We start from the raw sequence: 20,042 nt of genomic DNA, 5'->3' as shown, positions 1-20,042 counted from the left end.
TATATGAAACATGGTCTTTGTCTTATGATTGCTAGAGAAGTTATTTGTATTTTAATTATCAATTTGCATGTTTTATAAAAAATATACAGCAGGTACAAAATGTATCTAGGAGTTCTGTACTTCTGTTGTATGAGAAAAAAAATGATGCTAACTTTCAAAATTCTTTCAATGTGTTTAGCAAAACAAAATATTAAAATATTATGGGTTTGTACCAATTTAATTAGACAAATTGATTCATAGAATAGGCTCTGGTTTTAAAGGGTGCTTTTATTTTGGTTTCTTTTAATGCAGTCCTAGATTTACTGATTTGTAAAAATTGACTGGATCTTAAACAACAAATGAATACAGTTTGTTATGACTTAAAATTCAAAGTTGGTTTTAATTTGAAAAGATTTTTTTTCCTGACTTTATAGGGAGCACCAGTGTTTTTTTCAATGCTTTTAGAGAAAGGGTCTCATTTTCTACAACTTCCATGATGTGTTTTTTTATGAAATTAGTGTTTAGTGTTCTCTGGAAAAAGAGAAATCCAGTTCAGCCTGATAGGACTGGAATAATTATAAAGAGGTGAAGAAGCTACTGTTCCTGATCATTCTTCTGGCTTCCCTAACAGTAGACTATCAAAAGGCTAGGAAAGGAAGGATCAAGTAAGAATTTGGAGATCCCCTTCAGGCTATCCCCTAGAGAGGACTTAGAGCTCTCACAGTTGTTCAGCTGAAGATCACTCTTGATCCACTCGAGTTATGTCCTAACTAGAAAAAGTTCTTGAAAAAGCATTCTAGTTTCTTTTTCTCTCTTCATTTTTTCATTTGAGCTTTCTATTTACACACAGTCGTTGAGTTCATCCCAACAAATTCATGGTATTTTGTTTTGCTTTTTATTCTAGGAATTGACCCAGAGCTACATCCCCAACCCTTTTTTATTTTCATCTCATAAGTTGCTTAGGGCCTTACTAATTTTCCGGGCTGGCCTCTAACTTGTGATCCTCCTGCCTCAGCCTTCTAAGTTGCTGGGATTACAGGTGTGCACCACCACATTTGGCTAAACATTATAGTTTCTGATAGAAAATTCTACAATCTAATATTTGTTTTTAAAAACTACAAAGGCAATTTTCATCTTTCCATAGAAATTTGAACATGGGTCAAACAAAAAGAACTAGTGATGAAAGAGATCAAGTTTTAGCATTAAAAGATAATTCAGAAAGGTTCTATATTTGAAAGCCTTTATTCTCCAATCAGGTAAACTAGTATTAAAGATGATTATGTATCAGTTCTTAGGGACCAATAATATCTATTCAACCACAATACCAAAGAAAAATGTGTGTTTACCTCCACTTTTCTTTGAAAGTGAACTTTTTAAAAACTTTTTTTAGATGTTGATGTACCTTTATTTTATTCATTTATTTATTTACAGTGCTAAGAATTGAACCCATTGCCTCACACATGCTAGGCAAGCACTCTATCACTGAGCCATAACTCCAACCCAGGAAGTGAATTAAAAAAAAAAACAACTTTTTCTTGGCTAGGAATGTAATTATTTTGAGGTCCTATGTTTTTTAAATCAATCAATCTCTCTCTCTCTCTCTCTCTCTCACTATCTCTCTCTCTCTCTCTCTCTCTCTCTCTCTCTCTCTCTCTCTCTTTCTCTCTCTCATACCCACCCCCCACACAAATTTTATAGACTTCCAGTAGGGAACCAGGCTGATAGAGCCTTTTCCATCTACAACACCTGGCTTCATAGGTCATTCTTGACACTAATATGCAGCCATCAGATGGGAAGAAGAATGACAGGATCACACCCAGGAGTTCTTCATGAACCAGACTTGGAAGTTGCACATATTTTGTTGACTGAAATTTTCTTGCAGCCACATCTAATTACTAGGAATAGTTTAAGTAAGAAATCTCAGCTTTGGGAGTTGAGTTCTTTGCTTGTTGAGTTCTTTGCTCTAAGAAGTTTATAACTTCAATTTTTGTTTACAAGACCAAGGTAATATTTATACTATTAGGGCTCTTCATTTGAGGAGTTTGTTTTCAATTAAGCTGGCAGCTGGTAGGATAAGGAGGATAATAGTGAAGTATAAGACTGATGCTAGTTGACCAATAATAATGAATGGGTTAGTGTAAATAGGTCAGCTACCAGGATTCAGAATATACACTGACTCAATGGTAGGAACATCATGCTACTTTGTTTAGAGATATGGAGTATAGGAAAGAGTATAATAATTAGGATAGAGAAAACTAAGGCCAATATGCCTCCTAGTTTATTAGGAATAGATCGGAGGATGGCATAGGCAAATAGAAAGTATCATTCTGGTTTAAAGTGAGGGGTTGTTTAAAGGGCTAGCAGATGTGTAATAATCGGGGTCTCCTAGGAAGTCTGGTGAGAATAAGACAAGAACTATTAGGACTAGGATAAGGAGAATGACCCCAAGGATGTCTTTGATAGTACAGTATGGGTGAAAAGGGATTTTATCTGGGTCAGAGATAAGGCCAGAAGGATTGTTTGACCCTGTGTCATGGAGGAAAAGAAGGTGATTATTACTAGTGCTGCGATAATAAATGGTAGTACAAAGTGAAATGCAAAGAATCATTTTAAAGTAGCTATGTCAACTGAGAACCCTCCTCAAATTCATTCTACAAGTGTGGTTCCAATGTAGGGGATATCAGATAGAAGATTTGTAATTATGGTTGCCTCTCAGAATGATATTTGGCCTCAGGGAAGAACATAGCCTATAAATGTTGTGGCTATTACAGCGAAGAGAAGAATAACTCATGTTTCATGTTTCAAAATAGGTGTAGGACACATAATACAACCCTCAGCCTATGTGAAGAAAGACATAGATAAGTATTATTAAGGAGCCATTAGCATGTATATAACGAATGAGTCAACTGTAATTAATGTCTCCACAAATGTGAGTGACAGATGAGAAGGCTGTTACGGTGTCTGATGTGTAGTGTATTGCTAGAAATAGCCCTGTAAGAATTTGCATAGCAGATGCCTACAAGGGAACCAAAGTTTTATCATGTGGAAATATTAGAGGGTGCAGGTAAATCAATAAAGGTGTGGTTGATGATTTTAATTAAGGGATGAGTTTTTTGGATGTTTATCATTAATGTTTTTATAGTTGAATAACAATGATGATTTTTATGTCATTGTTCATGGTTAAATTCCATGTAAAAGTAATGACATACATTACATATTTATTAAGCATACATTTTGTTTTAGGTTTTGTAGAATTTTCCTCAAAGCTGTCTCCGATTTATGGTAGATTAGGGTTAATTGTTAGTGGAGGAATTGGGTGTGAGGTTGTATTATATTTTGGAGGGTCTTTTTTAAGTTTGATAGTACTTTTAATTTATTTACAAGATATGTTAGTGGTATTTGGTTATACTACAGCTATAGCAACAGAAGAATATCCTGAGACGTGGGGGTCAAGTGTAGTAATTTGGGGTGTACTGTTGTTATGATTTTTAATGGAGTTTTTGATTGTTATGTTTATGGTATTGTATGATGAAGTAGAGATTGTGATTGAATTTAAGAATTCTGAGGATTGAATAATATTTGAGGGGGGATGAGTTAGGATTGATTCCTGAGGATTTAATGGGGGTGGCAGCTATGTATAGTTATGGGAGTTGATTGATGGTTGTAGCAGGTTGATCATTATTTGTTAGTATTTTTATTGTAATTGAATTTAGGCATGGAAACAGAGTACAGTGATAATTGATAGTAGTGTTGAGATTAGGAAGGATAGAAAATACAATTTGATGAGACCCTTTTGGTTTGAGGTTTTAACAGAGGCCATTGAGTGAAGGTTGGCAATGAGTTTGAGGATGGCTTTTTCTAATCAGACTAGTTCTAGCAGGGTTGATGAGAGTTTTTGACTCATAACGAGGTTAAGGTAGGAAACTGATCGGTGAATAATAGTAGGGAAATAGCCTAATAGTTTGGAAAACTTTGATGTGCTTGAGTACATTTTAGTTTTAAGATAGAGGGTTATTAAATTTAGCTCCATAGCAATTATAAATCCTAGAATGGTGATTAGTAGTGCTGAGATTTTTAGATACATAGGCATGTTTTTTTTTGAACATTAATAGGTGGGATATTGTAGGAAAGGATAAATCCTGCAAAGATACTGCTGATTAGAAAGCATTTAATTGAATTAAGTAGCTGGGAGTTGTTTTCATTGATAGAGATTAGTGTTGAAAATCGAGGCTGTCCCTTAAGAGCATAGAAGATAATTCATGTACTATAGACAGCAGTTAGGGAAGTGGCAAAAAGTGTGATAGTAAGGGCTCAGGCATTGGTGGTATACGAAGTGTTTGCAGACTCAATAATTAGGTCTTTGAAATAAAATCCAGTTAGATAAGGGGTCCCTGTTAGTGCTAGGCTTCCAATAATGAATGAGGATGGGGTGAATGGAAGGGCATTGAATAGGCCTCCTATTTTTTGAATATCTTGTTCATCATTTAGGTTATGAATTGATTGACCCAGAACATATAAATAGTATGTCTTTGAAGAATGCATGGGTGCAGATGTGGAGAAATGCTAAGTGGGGTTGGTTAATTCCAATAGTGACTATTATTAATTCTAGTTGGTTTTCAGGTAGAAAATGTGATAATTTTCTTAATATCATTTTGGGTGAGGGCACAGATGGCAGTGAATAAGGTGGTAATGGCTCCCAGGCAGAGAGTAAGTGTTTGGATAGTCTTACTATGTTCTATTAGGGGATAAAAACAAATAAGGAGAAATACTCCTGCTTCTACTCTAGTGCTGGAGTGGATTAGAGCTAATTAGGGAGTAGGGCCTTCCATGGCAGAGGGCAATCAGGTGTGTAGGCCAAATTGGGTGGATTTTCCTGTTGCTGCTAAGAGTAAGCCTAGGAGAGGAAGTAGAGATACATCTATTATGAAGAGTTGTTTAGTTCTCATGAGTTCGAGTTGAGTAGAAATCATGCTATGGCTGAAACAAATCCAATGACACCAATTCGGTTGTATAGAATAGCTTGGAGAGCTGCTGTATTAGCATCTGTACAATCATATCATCAACCAATAAGTAAAAATGATACAATGCCTACTCCCTCTCATCCAATGAAGAGTTGGAATAGGTTGTTGGATGTGACTAAGATTATCATGGTAATGAGGAATATTAGTAGATATTTGAAGAAGCGGTTGATAAAGAAGTCTGAGTGTATATATCATATTGGGAATTCTATGATTGATCATTTAGCAAATAGTGCTATGGGCATGAATAGCATAGAGAAGTAATCTTAATTTGAAGCTTATGGAGAGAGTAAAAGTTTGAATTGTCATTCAGTGTCAGTTTGAAATAACAAGTTCATAATTTTAATTGGTAAATATTAGTGTTGGAATTATACAAAATGAATATGCACAGATAATAGATGTTTTTACATAGTTTGGGTAGTTGCTGTGTTTATAGGAGTTGGTTATGGTAAGGAGAATGGGGAAAGTTAGTGTAACAAGTGACATAAGGATGAGTGAAGAAAATATATTAATTACTTTTATTTGGAGCAATTTTTTGCTCCTAAGACCAACTGATTATTTCTATCCTATAAAAGTTAAGAAAGTCATGGGTGTAATCATGGAGAGCATGAATTAGCAGTTCTTGCATACTTTCTTGGTAAATAAGGGATTATGATTCTCTATTGTTAGATTCACAAGCTAAAGTTTTATTTAAACTATATTTACAGTATAAATGTCCCAGGATGATAGTAGGATTTGATGATACAATGATAAGTGGGAAGAGGTGAAGTAACATGAGTGTGTTTTCTCATGTGAAAGAAGGATTAATGTTAGATGTGTGGCATGTAAAATTTCCCCATTGTGTTATGTTTAATATATATACAGTGAGTAAAGGGCAGTGATTAATATATTAAGGCCAGTTAAAGTAATCGTAATATTTGATCAGGTGAATGATGATATGATAATGAATAGTTCTCCAATCAAGTTAATTGTGTGGAGAAGAGCTAGATTAGTTAGACTAGCCAGAACTCATCATGTTGCCATAAGGGGAAGAATGGATTGTAAGCCTTAGGCTAGCATTATAGTTCAGCTATGAATTTGCTCATAATTACTGTTTGGGAGACAAAATACTATGGAGGATGTTAATCCATGGTCAATTATTAGTGCTGTGGTTCCTATAAAACTTCAGGGTGTTTGAATTACAATTGCTACAATAACTAATGCTATGTGACTTACTGATGAGTAGGCAATGAGGATTTTAGGTCTTTTTGTTGTAAGCAGATTGAGCTTGTTATAATTATATCCCATAGAGATAACATAATAAAGGGATATGCCATATTACTTGCAATAGGGTGGAGTAGAGCTGAAATTTGGATTATTCTGTATCTGCCAAGTTTGAGTAGAATAGCTGCCAGGATCATGGAGCCAGCAACAGAGGCTTCAATATCGGCTTTGGGGAGTCAAAGGTGGAGACCATATAAAGATATTTTTACTATAAAGGCTATAACACATGCTAGTCACAAGATATCACTAGTTCAGGAAGAAGAGAGTACAGATGACTGGTTTATACAGATAATAAAGTTTACGACCTGGTGGATTTTTGAACAGACTAATGCTACTAGAAGGGAAAGGGAGCCTACCAGAGCATAAAATAGGAAGTACAGTACTGCATTTAGACGCTCACTTTGCTTTCCTCATCGAGTAATAAAAATTAGTGTGGGGATTAGGGTGGCTTTGAATAGAATATACAATATGATTAGTTTGGTGTCTGAAAAAGTTATAATTAAAAATGATTGGGCTGGAGATGTGGCTCAAGTGGTAGCGTGCTCGCCTGGCATGTGCGTGCAGTGCTGGGTTCGATCCTCACACCACGTACAAATAAAGATGTTGTGTCTGCCAAAAACTAAAAAATAAATATTTAAAATCTCTCTCTCTCTCTCTCTCTCTCTCTCTCTCTCTCTCTCTCCCCTCTCTCTCTCTTTAAAAAAATGATTGAAAGGAAATTAGTATAAGAATATAAAGTTTTTTTAGGATCAGTGGCTCTCGGGCTAAGTGGTTTTGGCTTGCTATAATTATAAGGGGAAGGAGTCATGGTGTTAAATCAGTAAAGGGGAAGATAGGGGATCTGAGAAGAAAGTTAGTGAGATAATTAGATCTGTGTTTGCTGTTTGATTTAATGTAAGGAGCACAATTAAGCTGATTATCAGACTATGGATTGAGGGGTTGATTCAAATTATTGAGGGTTTTGAGAATCATACAAGGGGGGAGAGTAGAATTGTAGGTATAATAATTTTCACCATTGAAGGATATTTAGGTTCTGAACATAGTCTAGTCCATGTGTGTTATACACTATTACAAGGAGAGCTAGCCCTAAGGATGCTTCACAGGCTGCAAATACTAGTAAGACAATAGGGATTATAAATGATAAGGAAAAGTGAAAGTTTAGAATTAGGAGGGAGCATAAAACAAATATAGATAATATTATGCCTTCTAGGAATGATGATATTAAAAGAGACAAGTAAAGATGTAGTATAATTTAGGAGGATGTTATGTATGATAATAGGCATTTTGATAATTATGGTAACACATAGTCTAGTGAGTCGAAATCACTTGTTTTTTCTTAAACTAATTATCATATTCAATTCATTCTAAGCCTTTTTGAACTCAGTCATAGGCTAACCAAAGGATGAGAATTAGAACTAGAAAAAAGTTAGAGTTAGTATAAGATTGAGTTTGTTTGAGAGGCTCAGGGAAGGGGGAGAAGTAGAGAAATTTCTAAGTCAAATAAAAGGAATGTAATTGCAACTAGAAAAAATTTTATCAAGAATGGTAGGTGGGTAGATCCTATGGGATCAAAACACATTCATAGGGACTTGCTTTTTCATTGTATACATTTAGCTGGGGTAATCAAAATGCCACTGAGATTAGTAATAGTGCAATAGTAGAATTGATAAGTAGGGAAATTATAAGGTTTATTACTCTCTTCTGCATTTTACCAAGGCTTATTAATTGGAAGTCAACTCTACTGAATAATACTATGGGAGTATGAGCCTCATCAATAAATAGATACATAAAGGAATAGTCATACAACATCTACAAAATGTCAGTATCATGAGGCTGCTTCAAATCCCAAATGGTGATTAGATGTAATGTGGAAATTTAATTGACGTATAAGGCATACTAAGAGCAAGGTTGATCCAATAATAAGGTGGAGACCATGAAAGCCTGTAGCCATAAAAAATGTTGAGCCATATACACCATCTGAGATTGTGAAAGATGTTTCTAAGTATTCTGAGGTTTGAAGTAAGGTTAAATGTAATCCTAGTGCAATCATGATGGATAATGCTTGAACTATGTGCTTTCAGTCTCCTTCAGTTAGACTGTGATGGGCCCAGGTAATTGAGACCCCTAAAGCTAAAAACACAGAGGTGTTGAGTAGTGGAACTTCTAGGTGATTAAGTGGGTTAATTCCCATTGGAGGTCATCAGCTGCCTAATTCTGGAGTGGGAGCTAGGCTGGAGTGATAAAATGCTCAGAAAAATCCAGCGAAGAATACTTCTGAAATGATGAATAGGACTATCCCATATCATAAACCTTTTTGAACAATTGTTGTATAGTACCCTTGGAATGTACCTTCATGTACAATATCTCATCATCATTAGTATACTGTAAGGATGATGGCTATTAGGTCTAACATGAGGAGAAAAGAGGAATTAAAGTGGAATCATCTTACTAGGCCGGATGTTAAGAGTAGGCCAGAAAGGGCTCCTGTTAAAGGTCAGGGGCTAGGATTAACTATATGATAGGCATGGGTGGGTCATTAAGTATTATCATGTAAATATAAACTTACTAGGAGGGTATAGACATAGGCTTGAATTACTGCTACAGCAAATTCAAGTATCATTAATATACTAGAATGATAAAAGTTAGGATAGCTGTGGGAGGGCTAATCGATGTTAATACTAGGGTGGATCCTCCAATTAAGTGTATAATACAGTGGCCAGCTGAAATATTAGCTGTTAGTCATTTGGCTAGCGCTATGGGTTGAATAAAAAGGCTAATTGTTTCAATAATAATTAATATTGGGATAAGAGGGAGAGGGGTTCCTTGTGAAAGAAGATGGGCGAGGGATGCTTTAGTCTTGTGGTGGAAACCAGTAATTACTGCACCTGCTCATAGGGGAATAGCCATTCCTAAGTTAATTGACAGCTAGGTTGTTGGTATAAAGGAGTGAGAGAGTAGACCTAGTAGATTTGCAGAGCCCATGAATATAATCAGTGAAATTAGTATTAGGGATCAGGTTGATCATTTTGGGTTATGTATGGCCATTAGTACAAGTTGAATTAATCACTGTTGGAATGATACTAGGTGGTTGTTGATAAGTTGGTTGGGTGAGGGAAAGAGGATTTTGGGGAACATTAATAATAAAGATAACAATAGGAAGTTCTATTATTGTAGGGATAATGAAAAAGGCAAGTAAATTTTCATTCATCTTTCTTCTCATACGGTTCTGTGTTCAGTTAATCTAATGTCTTTTGGGGAATGGTTAGAGGGGTACAGATGGTTTGAAATTTTAAGTTGAAATATGAAAAATAGGGCTAGAATCATTGATAAAATTGTAACAAATCATGTTGATGTGTCTAATTGGGGCATCTCATTATGAGGAGATTTTGGCTCCTAATCTTCAACTTAAAAGGTTGATGCTGCTGTAGCTTCATAATGAATTTATAACATTGGTGAAGATCAATTTTCAAAATGTTTTAATGGGACCAGATCAAGGATGATTAGCATAAAGCTACAGATATCAGAACATTGCCCATAGTAAAGCCCCAGCCATGTTGATGTTTAGGTAGCCTGATTAAGTCAACCTGGAATTGCATCCATTTTTAAGCCAAGGGATGGGACCACTCAGGAGTGGAGCATGTCTTCAGATGAAATTAGTATTCGCACAGGTGACTCTACTGGAAGTACTACTCAGTTATCTACTTCCAGAAATCGAGGATTTTCTGGGGCCAGATCCAAGGTTGTAATCATATAGGAGTCAAAACTAAGATCTTCATAGTCTGTATATTCATAACTTCAATATCACTGATGGCCTATAGTTTTTACCATTAGAGATGGGTCATTAATTTTATCTATTATGTATAGAATACAGAGTGAGGGAAGGGCAATTAAGATGAGAATAATAGCAGGAAGAACAGTTCAGATAGTTTCTACTTCTTGGGCGTCTATGGTACTTGTATGGGTTAGTTTTGTAGTTAATATCAATGAGATTATGTAGAGGACAAGAGAGCTAATTAAGAACACAATTATAAAAGTGTGGTCATGGAAATGTAGGAGCTCCTTTATTATAGGTGATGTGGCATCCTGAAATCCTAATTCAAGGTAGTATGCCATAGAGATATAAAGGAGTTTAACCTATAAGTTAACTTTTACAAAGTTATGTAATTATTTTACTAATATCTCATGAAGAAAGTCATAATGGTTATGGGGCTGGCTTGAAACCAGTTTTAGGAAGTTCAATTCTTCCCTTTCTTGTTCCAGGATTTAATAAAAGTTGGGTCTTCAAATGTGTGATAAGGTGGAGGGAACCTGGGTAGTCATTCTAAGTTATTGGGTGTTAACTCTATGGTAAGAACTTCTCGTTTTGATGCGAATGCTTCTCAAATTATAAAAATTATAATTATGATAGCAGTGAGGGAAATAAATGAGCCCATCAAAGATACAGTGTTTCATGCCGTGTATGCGCCTGGGTAGTGGGAGTATCGACATGGTATTGCTGATAATCCCAAGAAGTGTGAGGGAAGAAAGTTAAATTTATCCCTACAAACATTACAGTAAAGTAGATTTTAGCTCACATATTATTTAGCATATATCAGAAAAAAGGGGAAATCAGTGACCGAACCCTCCTATGATGGCAAATACGGCTCGTATAGATATGACATAGTGAAAGTGGGCTACAACATAATATGTATCATGTAAGACAATATCTAATGAAGAGTTATCCAGAATGATTCCTGTTAGCAGGAATCTGCTACTCCAATGGTGAATAAAAAAATGAAAACGAGGGCTCATTGTATTGCTGGTGACCATTTAATATTACCTCCGTGTAAGGTTGCTTAGTCAATTGAAAATTTTACCCCTCTTGGAATAGCAATAATTATAGTTGCAGATTTGAAGTAAGCTCAGGTATCATCGACATCTATCCCAACAGTGAACATGTGGTGCACTCATACAATGAATCCGAGAAAACCAATAGATATTATAGCCCATACTATTCCTATATAACTGAATGGTTCCTTTTACCTGAGTATATGTTACAATATGGGAGATAATACCAAACCCTGGTAGAATAAGAATATAGATCTCAGGGTGCCCAAAGAATCAGAATAATTGTTGATAGAGAATAGGATCTCCACCTTCTGTGGGGTCAAAGAATATAGTATTTAGATTTCGATCTGTTAGAAGTATTGTAATCCCTACTGCAAAGACTGGAAGAGATAAAAGAAGTAATACTGCTGTGATAAGTATGGATCATATGAACAGAGGGGTTTGGTATTTGAATATAGCAGTGGGTTTTATGTTAATAATTGTAGTAATAAAATTAATCGCTCCTAGAATTGATGATACTCCTGCTAAGTGAAGGGAGAAGATGGTTAATTCTACTGAGGCTCCTGCATGGGCAAGATTTCCAGCTAGTGGGGGATATACTGTTCAACCTGTTCCCGCACCTGCTTCAACTATAGAAGAAGCAAGCAAGAGGAGGAAGGAGGTGGGAAGGAGCCAGAAGCTCATGTTATTTATTTGGGGAAATGGTATATCAGGGGCTCCGATTATAAGGGGAACTAATCAGTTCCCAAATCCATCAATCATAATTGCCATTACTATAAAGAAAAGTATAACAAATGCGTGTGTAGTTACGATAACATTATAGATCTGATCATCGCCTAACAGGGCTCCAGGTTGGCCTAATTCAGCCCAAATTAATAGACTAAGTGCTGTTCCTTCTATTCCAGCTCAAGCGCCAAATAGGAGTAAAGTGTTCCGATATCTTTGTGATTAGTTGAGAAGAATCAACAGTTGATGAACATAGGTAGATGTTAAAATGGCCCAGTAAGTATTAGACTATAAATCTAAAGACAGAGGTTGAGTCCTCTTTTTACCAAGACCAGAGATGAATAATCACATTGAATTGCAAATTCAAAGGAGCGGCTTCAACTCTGCCAGGGCTCTTCTGGCCTTTTTACTTACCACAGGAGAAGTAGATTGAAGCCAGTTGAAGTAGGCATTTAGCTGTTAACTAAAGTTTTATGGGTTTAAATCCCATTAGTCTAGATGGAAAGGTCTTAGCTTAATTAATTGATTTGCATTCAGTTGATGTACGGTAGAGTCTTGCAGTCCTTAACTCAGGAATTAAGTGTTTGACACTTACTTAGGGCTTCGAAGGCCCTTGGTCTGGGTTAACCTAAATTCCTAGCTCAGAGATGATAGGAGAGGTGTGAATGGTAGAGAGAGGGTAGAGATAATAATAAAATTTTGTAAAAGGGGAGTTAGTTTTGTATTTTTAAATTGTCACTTTATTTTAATGTTGTTAAATGATGGAAATAGGGTTATTGATGTAGAATAAATAAGTCATGTGTAGAAATATAAATTTAGGAGGGCTAGTATTGCTATTAGTATAGAGAAGATAATATGGTTGTTTGAAATTAGTTCCTTAATAATAATTCATTTGGGGGCAAATCTGGTTAGAGGAAGTAATCCTTCTAGTGATATTAGTATGATAAGAATTGTTAGGGTTAGGAGGGGGAATTTATTTTATAAATTTGATAAGGAGAGGGTAGAAGTTTTTTGTTGTATTGGAGAAGTATGAATATATTAATGGTAAGTGTAATATAAATGATTAAGTTAAATATTGTCAAAGTTGGAATATATGTAATAATTGCTATTATTCATCTTATATGTGTGATTGATGAATATGCTAAGATTGTTCGTAGTTGAGTTTGGTTGAGTCCCCCTCAGCCTCCTAACATAATAGACAGGATTCCCATAAGTAATATAAGGGTGGAGTTTATGGAAGATGAAATTTGATATGCATGGAGATTGGGGCAATTTTTTGTCATGTTAGTAGGATTAGTACTGATTTAAGTGCAATTCCTTGAGTGACCTCTGGTACTCAAAGGTGAAATGGGGCAAGTCTCATTTTTATTGAGTGTGCTATTGTGAATATAAGTGATGAGATTTGATTACATGAATTGGATAGGGTCCATTGGCCTAAGTTTGTAAAATTAATAATTGTTCCTATTATTAAGGTTATTGATGCAGTGGTTTGAATTAGGAAATATTTGCATGCAGCTCCTGTGGTTTGGGGATACCCTTTATCCATTAGGATGGGAATAATTGCCAGCATACTTATTTCTAAGCCTACTCAAATAAGTAGTCAGTGGGACCTGAATAGTGTAATTATTGTTCCAGAAAATAAGGTGAGGTAGATTGTGTAGGAGTTTAGGGGATTAATTAATACAGGAAGGATATAAACCAACATTTTGGGGGTATAGGCCCGATAGCTTATTTAGCTGACCTTACTTTTTAGGACACAGTGTAAAGGTAGCATGAAGAATTATGAATTCTTAGGATTAGGTTCAAGTCCTATGGTTCTAAAAATAAGAGGATTTAAACCTCTATTATTTACTCAATCAAAGTAACTCTTTTATCAGACATATTTCTTAGATTAGGGGTGGTACACATGCAGTGATAATGGGAAGGGTGATATGTCATAATCATAGGACCAGAGTGAGGGGTAGGAAGATTTTTCATAAAAGATGCATAAGTGGATCATAACGAAATCGTGGATAGAATGCCAAATTCATAGTAGTTAAAATGAGGGTTTTTAGGGTGAAACTGAGTGTAAAAGTTTTGGGAAGGGAAGGGTTGAGTAATGCCCCTATAAAGAAGGTTGCTGTTAGGGCATTTATTATAATAATATTTGTGTATTCAGCTATAAAAAATAAGATGAAGGGCATATTCGACGTTGAAGCCTGATAAAAGTTCTGATTCTCCTTTTGTTAAGTCAAACAGAGTTTGGTTGGTCTCTGCTAGTGTTGAGATGAATCACATTATTGCTAGGGGTCATGTCGGTAGTAGTAGTCATGTGAACTGTTGAGTAGTAATAAGGGTAGATAGAGTAAAGGAGCCATTTATTAGTAATAGAGAGAGGAGAATAATGGTTAGTGTTACTTCATATGAGATTGTTTGTGCTATGACTCATAATGCTCCACTTAGAGCATATTTAGAGTTGGAGACCCAGCCTGACCACAGGATTGCATATACAGCTAGGCTTGAGGTAGCGAAATTGAATACTACACCTATATTTATGTTGATCAGGGGTTGGGGTATGGGTAGGGGGGTTCACATGGTAAATGCCAAGGTTAGGGCTAAGGTAGGAGCAACAATAAATAGTATAATTGATGATGTCAAAGGTTTTATAGGCTCTTTACTGAATAGTTTTATTGCATCGGCAAATGGTTGGAGTAAGCTGGTGGGACCGACGACATTGGGGCCTTTACAGAGTTGTATGTAGCCTAGTAGCTATGGCTACTAGGATTGGGATAATTAGGAGAAGGTGGTTTACTAGAAACATTAATGTTAAGAAGAGGAATTGAACCTCTGGTATAAGGTTTTAAGTCTTACACAATGACCGGGCTCTGTCATCTTAACAAGCCCTCTTCTAGGGCAGGATATTTATAATAGTTTACTAGTTTTAGATAATTTCATATATTTATCTAAGGCATAATTGTTTAATTGGCCTCATTTCTCTTGTCCTTTCATACTGGGAGAAATACAGTAATAGATAGAAACCAACCTGGATTTCTCAGATCTGAACTCAGATCACATAGGACTTTAATCATTGAACAAAGGAACCATTAATAGCAGTTACAATATTTGGATGTCCTGATCCAACATCAAGGTTGTAAACCCTAAACTGTCGATATGAACTGTTGAATAGGATTGCGCTGTTATCCCTAGGGTAACTTGTTCCATTGATCAATAGTTTGGGTCAACTGATGAGTCATAATTTGGACATGTTATGTCTAGATTATTATCATTCGGAGGCTTGTTTGTACTCCGAGGTCACCCAAACCAAAATTTTTAGTCTGTTAACAATAATTTTGACCCCATAGGTGAAGTTAAGGCTATTAGACTATTAAATTTAAGCTCCATAGGGTCTTCTCATCTTATTAGAATATTCCTGCCTCTTCATGGGAAGGTTAATTTTACTGATTAAAAGTAAGAGACAGTTAAACCCTCATCAAGCCATTCATACTAGTCCCTATTTAAAGAACAAGTGATTATGCTACCTTTGCACAGGTTAAACATGTGTCACTGGGCAGGCCGTGCCTCTAATACTGATTATGCTAGAGGTGATGTTTTTGGTAAACAGGCGCGTTTAATGTTTGCCGAGTTCCTTTTACTTTTTTTAATCTTTCCCTTAAGTGCATACCAGTATTGGTTTAACAATGTTATTAATAATGGTTTTATGATTTATTTAATATTATAAATTTGTTAATTACATCAGTGAATTATTCGGTCTGATATAAACTTATGCAGGGAGAACTATCTTCTTGCTACTCATTTTAACATAATGTCTTCTATAAGAAAAATAGATTAGTCCAGTGTTGGTTTAGGAGGTTATTGAGATTAGGTATTAAGTTTTGATGATTAGGTTAAGCTTTAATGCTTTTTCAATTGAAGACTGCTTTTAGGCCAATTATGGAAATTAGCAGATTTACTCTCTAATTAAGGTTTTTCCTTGATTCTAAAGAGCTGTCCCTCTTTAGATTAACATTTAAAATTACATTTGGCTTGCTTGTGCTTCAGGTAAATTTAAAGTATATTTAAAATTCTAATCTGGACAACCAACTATCACCAAGCTGCCTAGGTTTTTCACCTCTACTTATAAGTCATTCTCCTGTTTTGCAACATAGACAGATGAGCTCTTATTAGCTGCTCATAAGTAGCCCATCTGGTTTCAAGGTGCTTGGCTTAAATTGTTCTTGTCAAGGGTTTTCTGGTTAAATCATTATGCAAAAGGTAAAAGTTTTAGTCTTTGCTTTTTTACACTATAAATTTTTTTTTTCATCTACTAAATACTACTTGGGCTTTTAAGTTTCATAAAAGCTGTTGTGAAGATTTGTTCTAAGAAGTAGAAAATGCAGTCCATTACTTTCCACCTTATAGGCTACACCTTGACCTAACATATTAATGTAAAATTCTCTTGCTTACTATAAGAACTTTTTAGGGTTTGCTGAAGATGGAAGTATATAGGCTGATAAATGCTAAAGGTGGTGAGGTATATTAGGGTTTATCGATTATAGAACAGGCTCCTCTAGAGGGATGTAAAGCTCTGCCAAGTCCTTTGAGTTTTAGGCTGTTGCTAGTAGTACTCTGGTGAACATTCTTGTTTGTTGAATGTTTATGTTTAGGGCTAAGCAGAGTGGGTTATCTAATCCTAGTTTGGATCTTAGCTATCGTGAATTATGAGAAAGCAGGTTTGGTGATAACCTTGAACTCTATGCTATAGTCCATCCATTTGGTCACCAAATCACAATTTCATCCTTTATTTTTTGCAAAAAAATAATATGCTCATTCCCTCACCAAGTAAGATAGCCTAAAATCCCACCCAGCCACTGCATTAAATTCAAAATACAGGATTCCCAGGTATTCACAGGATTCTCCATCTGGTTGTGATATCTCTCCATATTATTCTGTGGCCCAATAATTCTCAACCAGAGGTGGTTTTTGTGGAATGTCTGGAAACGTTTTGACTGACACAATTGGGGGAGTGAGTTGGATACTATTGGCAACTAGTGTGCAGAGGCCAGGAAGGCTACTGAACATTTAAAAATACATAGGACAGCCCCACAAAAAGAACTTTTCAGTCCAGCATATCAGTAGTGCTGAGGGTGAGAAACTTTACTGCAACCCATGAACTGATATCTTTTCCAACCTGCACCCAGTATGTAACAATGTAACAAATTTACTGCAGTCAACATGTCCAGGTATGAAAGCAGGGAAAGGAAGACACTGGCCTATGCAAAGATGAGATTCTGCTAGGAGGCACTGTGATGGACCTGAATGAAAAGTTCCTCCACTGGATCCTGGTACCACTCTCAGTAGGGAAACCTCTTGTCCTTGGTCCTCTGTAGTCACTGGGTCTTTGTTCTGGAAGTTATTCCTCTAAACCTGCATTTGAAATGGGTATCAAGAAGCATGACTTCTGTAGAAAGAGTACAGCTTTTAAAATAAGCTCTTAAGTAGTTTTCTTAGCAGTACAATTTCTCAAACACTAAAAAGACTTCTGATCCATTTGCTTCCCAGTCAGTTCCATAAGCCAGTAAACATGAAAGTTTCCTAGAGATAATTCTTGATCCTATTTCTTTGCTTCTTCATTCCTATGCCTCTTTTCCTCTGAATTTGAGGGAGCTACTTGGAGACCTCCAATGTGAGGCCACGCCCTAAATCTAATTTTTGCTGCATGACTGAAATTCTATCAACCTTTGTTGCTCACACACCTTTTCAAATTTATTTCCTATTCTTTGAAGTATAGAACAGTCAGTTTTTTTCAACCCCTCAAGGCTCCAAAGTTCTGAACTCTCTATATTTCTTTTACATCATGTTTGGAAACGTTTGAATTATTCTAGGAGCTCATCTTATTTTTCCAATATCCTGTTAAATACAGCCAGTGAATATAGCCTACCAGCATTTTATTTTCCAACCTCTTCTAGAGATATGGAATTTAGAGGCATCTTATTGTCCTTTTAATTTACTGCAGCCAATTCTTACCAAATGTCTTGTACTATGGTTTCAATATCCAAAATTTCTACTGAAACTGAATCCATATGGGACAGTAAGAGAAAGAACCTTTAGGAGGTGTTTAGAGCTCTTCCCCCATGAATGGATTACCTCATTTATATGACTGATAGATTAACACATTAATAGGATAATGGATTGAGAGTGGGTTTGCTACAAAAGGCAGTTCTCATGGTCCCTGTCTCCTGCCTTGTAATACCTTGCACCACTTTGGGACTCTGCCAGCAAGAAGGCCATCACCAGATGTAGCCCTTTGACCTGGAAGCAGAACTATAAGCCAAAATAAACCACTCTTCTTTGTAACCTATCCAAATTGTGGTGTTATGTTTTTAATAGGAGAAAAGATACCAAGAAATTCTGCCATGGATTTCCATTTTCCAGTCTCTGGTAAGTTTTCTTGCTGTCTACTGCCTGACTAGTTTGAGATTTTTAAAATAGCATCCTGCTTCTGTAACAATTTTTGCATGAAGACAATGCTAGTTGTTGTGGTAAATATACCTCAAAGGGTCACAATAGATTTTTGTTTCTTGCTCACTTAACAGTTCAGTGTAAGCATTTCCTGGCCAAGGGCAATTGGGTGAGGGGAGTAACTCTTTGATTCATAATCACCTAGGGATTCAGGCTAGTAGAGGCTCTGTCCTCCAATATGTGATATCCAATGTTTCCCTTGATGGCAAAAATCTGACCAGAAGATGCCAGAAATGAAGAGGATCACGTAAGGGCAGTCTCTATGGACCAGGCCTCAATTAGTATCATTACTTCTGTTCACAATGCACATTCATTTAAATGAGATTTAAATAGAAGAGGAGTGTGCATCTTCTAGGAAGTGTTCTTGAAAGGAGGGAGCATACTTTTCTTCCTACCATCTTCTTGCTGACTAAAACTGAGAAATGGTGGCTGGTGCAAAAGAAGCTATCATCAACTATCTGGTCAAAACCACACATTAAAGATGATGGTGTAACAGTGCATGAGTTCCTGAGGGTCAAGGAGCTCCCATGGCAGAGCTTCAGGCTGTTTACCCCCTGTCTTTAGGAAACAATGAGCTCCTGTCATATTTAAGCCAATGAAGTTTTAAGTTTTATTTGCAGTTGAATCTAACTTAACTTACAAGGTATTATCTAATTGTTTGGTATGTCTATTTTCTCTTCTGCCCACCTCCACTCTTTTGTATTGCTGACTTCTGCTATTTCCTTCTCATAGTCTAGAGTACTTTCAGAACTCTCAAATCTTTAGCAGGGAATAGTTTTAGCACTTATTTTACATCTCTATTATTTCACCTGAGAGATAAAAACTTAGGATTGGTCCATAAACTCAGATTATTTCAAGAAATATTTTTTTGGCACCCACTAATGTCACGTCCCAGACTGGATACAAAACATACAAAGATAATTAGCAAAAACACCCCTGCCTTTGAAGAACTTGCATTATGGGTACATTACTGGCACCCTTTCCAACTTCCACTCCACCCTCCTTTTTGAAGAAGTTGAAAAGCTAAAAATGACATTTCTCAGAATCCCTTCCCACTTGAGTTCTAGGTAAAAATAAGGTCTGCCAAAGAGATATACTTAGAAAAAAAAATGTACAATTAAATGAAGTTTACCTTCCTGCATTTGCAGGTCACTTGTGAGGTGTGATGACATGTATGTAACATTCACACTCCCCTTGTGGTCTTCATGGTGTGAGAGTCAGTGCTGACAGCAGCAATAGCAGTGTCTAATCCTAGGTACATTCTAGTCAGAATAAGCCAGGCTTATTAGTAACAAATGATTGGTGGTTGGGGGGGTGTCGTGGCTCAGTGGTAGAGCACTCCTCTAGCACTTGCAAGACCCTGGGTTCAATTCTCAGCACAACATAAAAATAAATAAATAAATAAAATCAAGGTACTGTGTTTCATTATAATTAAAAATTCAAAATAAATTAAAAAAAATGATTCCCCAAATCTCAGAGGCCTAATGCAGTAAAAGTTTCTTTCTAACACCAAAATGTTTACTTCAGATGTGGACAGTTGCTCTCCATGTTCTTAGAATCTAGGATGCTTCAACTTTGTACCTACTATGTTACTCCAGGGTCTCTTCCATGACTTTTTTGGCATGAAAGAGACAGTCTAGAGAGTGCTCACAAGCTTGTGATGGTGTCATTCTGGAAGTGACACATTACTTTCTCTCAGATATAATTGGCTAGAATTAGTCACATGGTCCT

General features: G+C 36.1%; 1 pseudogene; it reads right to left on the bottom strand.

Annotated features, from left to right (window-relative positions):
• Positions 1-12,449: 12,449 nt before the first annotated feature.
• Positions 12,450-13,383, bottom strand: LOC143404307 (NADH-ubiquinone oxidoreductase chain 2 pseudogene; annotated as a pseudogene).
• Between the last annotated feature and the right edge of the window lie 6,659 nt (positions 13,384-20,042).

Source organism: Callospermophilus lateralis, chromosome 7, assembly GCF_048772815.1.
Source record: "Callospermophilus lateralis isolate mCalLat2 chromosome 7, mCalLat2.hap1, whole genome shotgun sequence".
NCBI lineage: Eukaryota > Metazoa > Chordata > Mammalia > Rodentia > Sciuridae > Callospermophilus > Callospermophilus lateralis.
The sequence above is the reverse complement of the archived record's forward strand: the minus strand, read 5'-3'. Positions and strand labels throughout refer to the sequence as shown.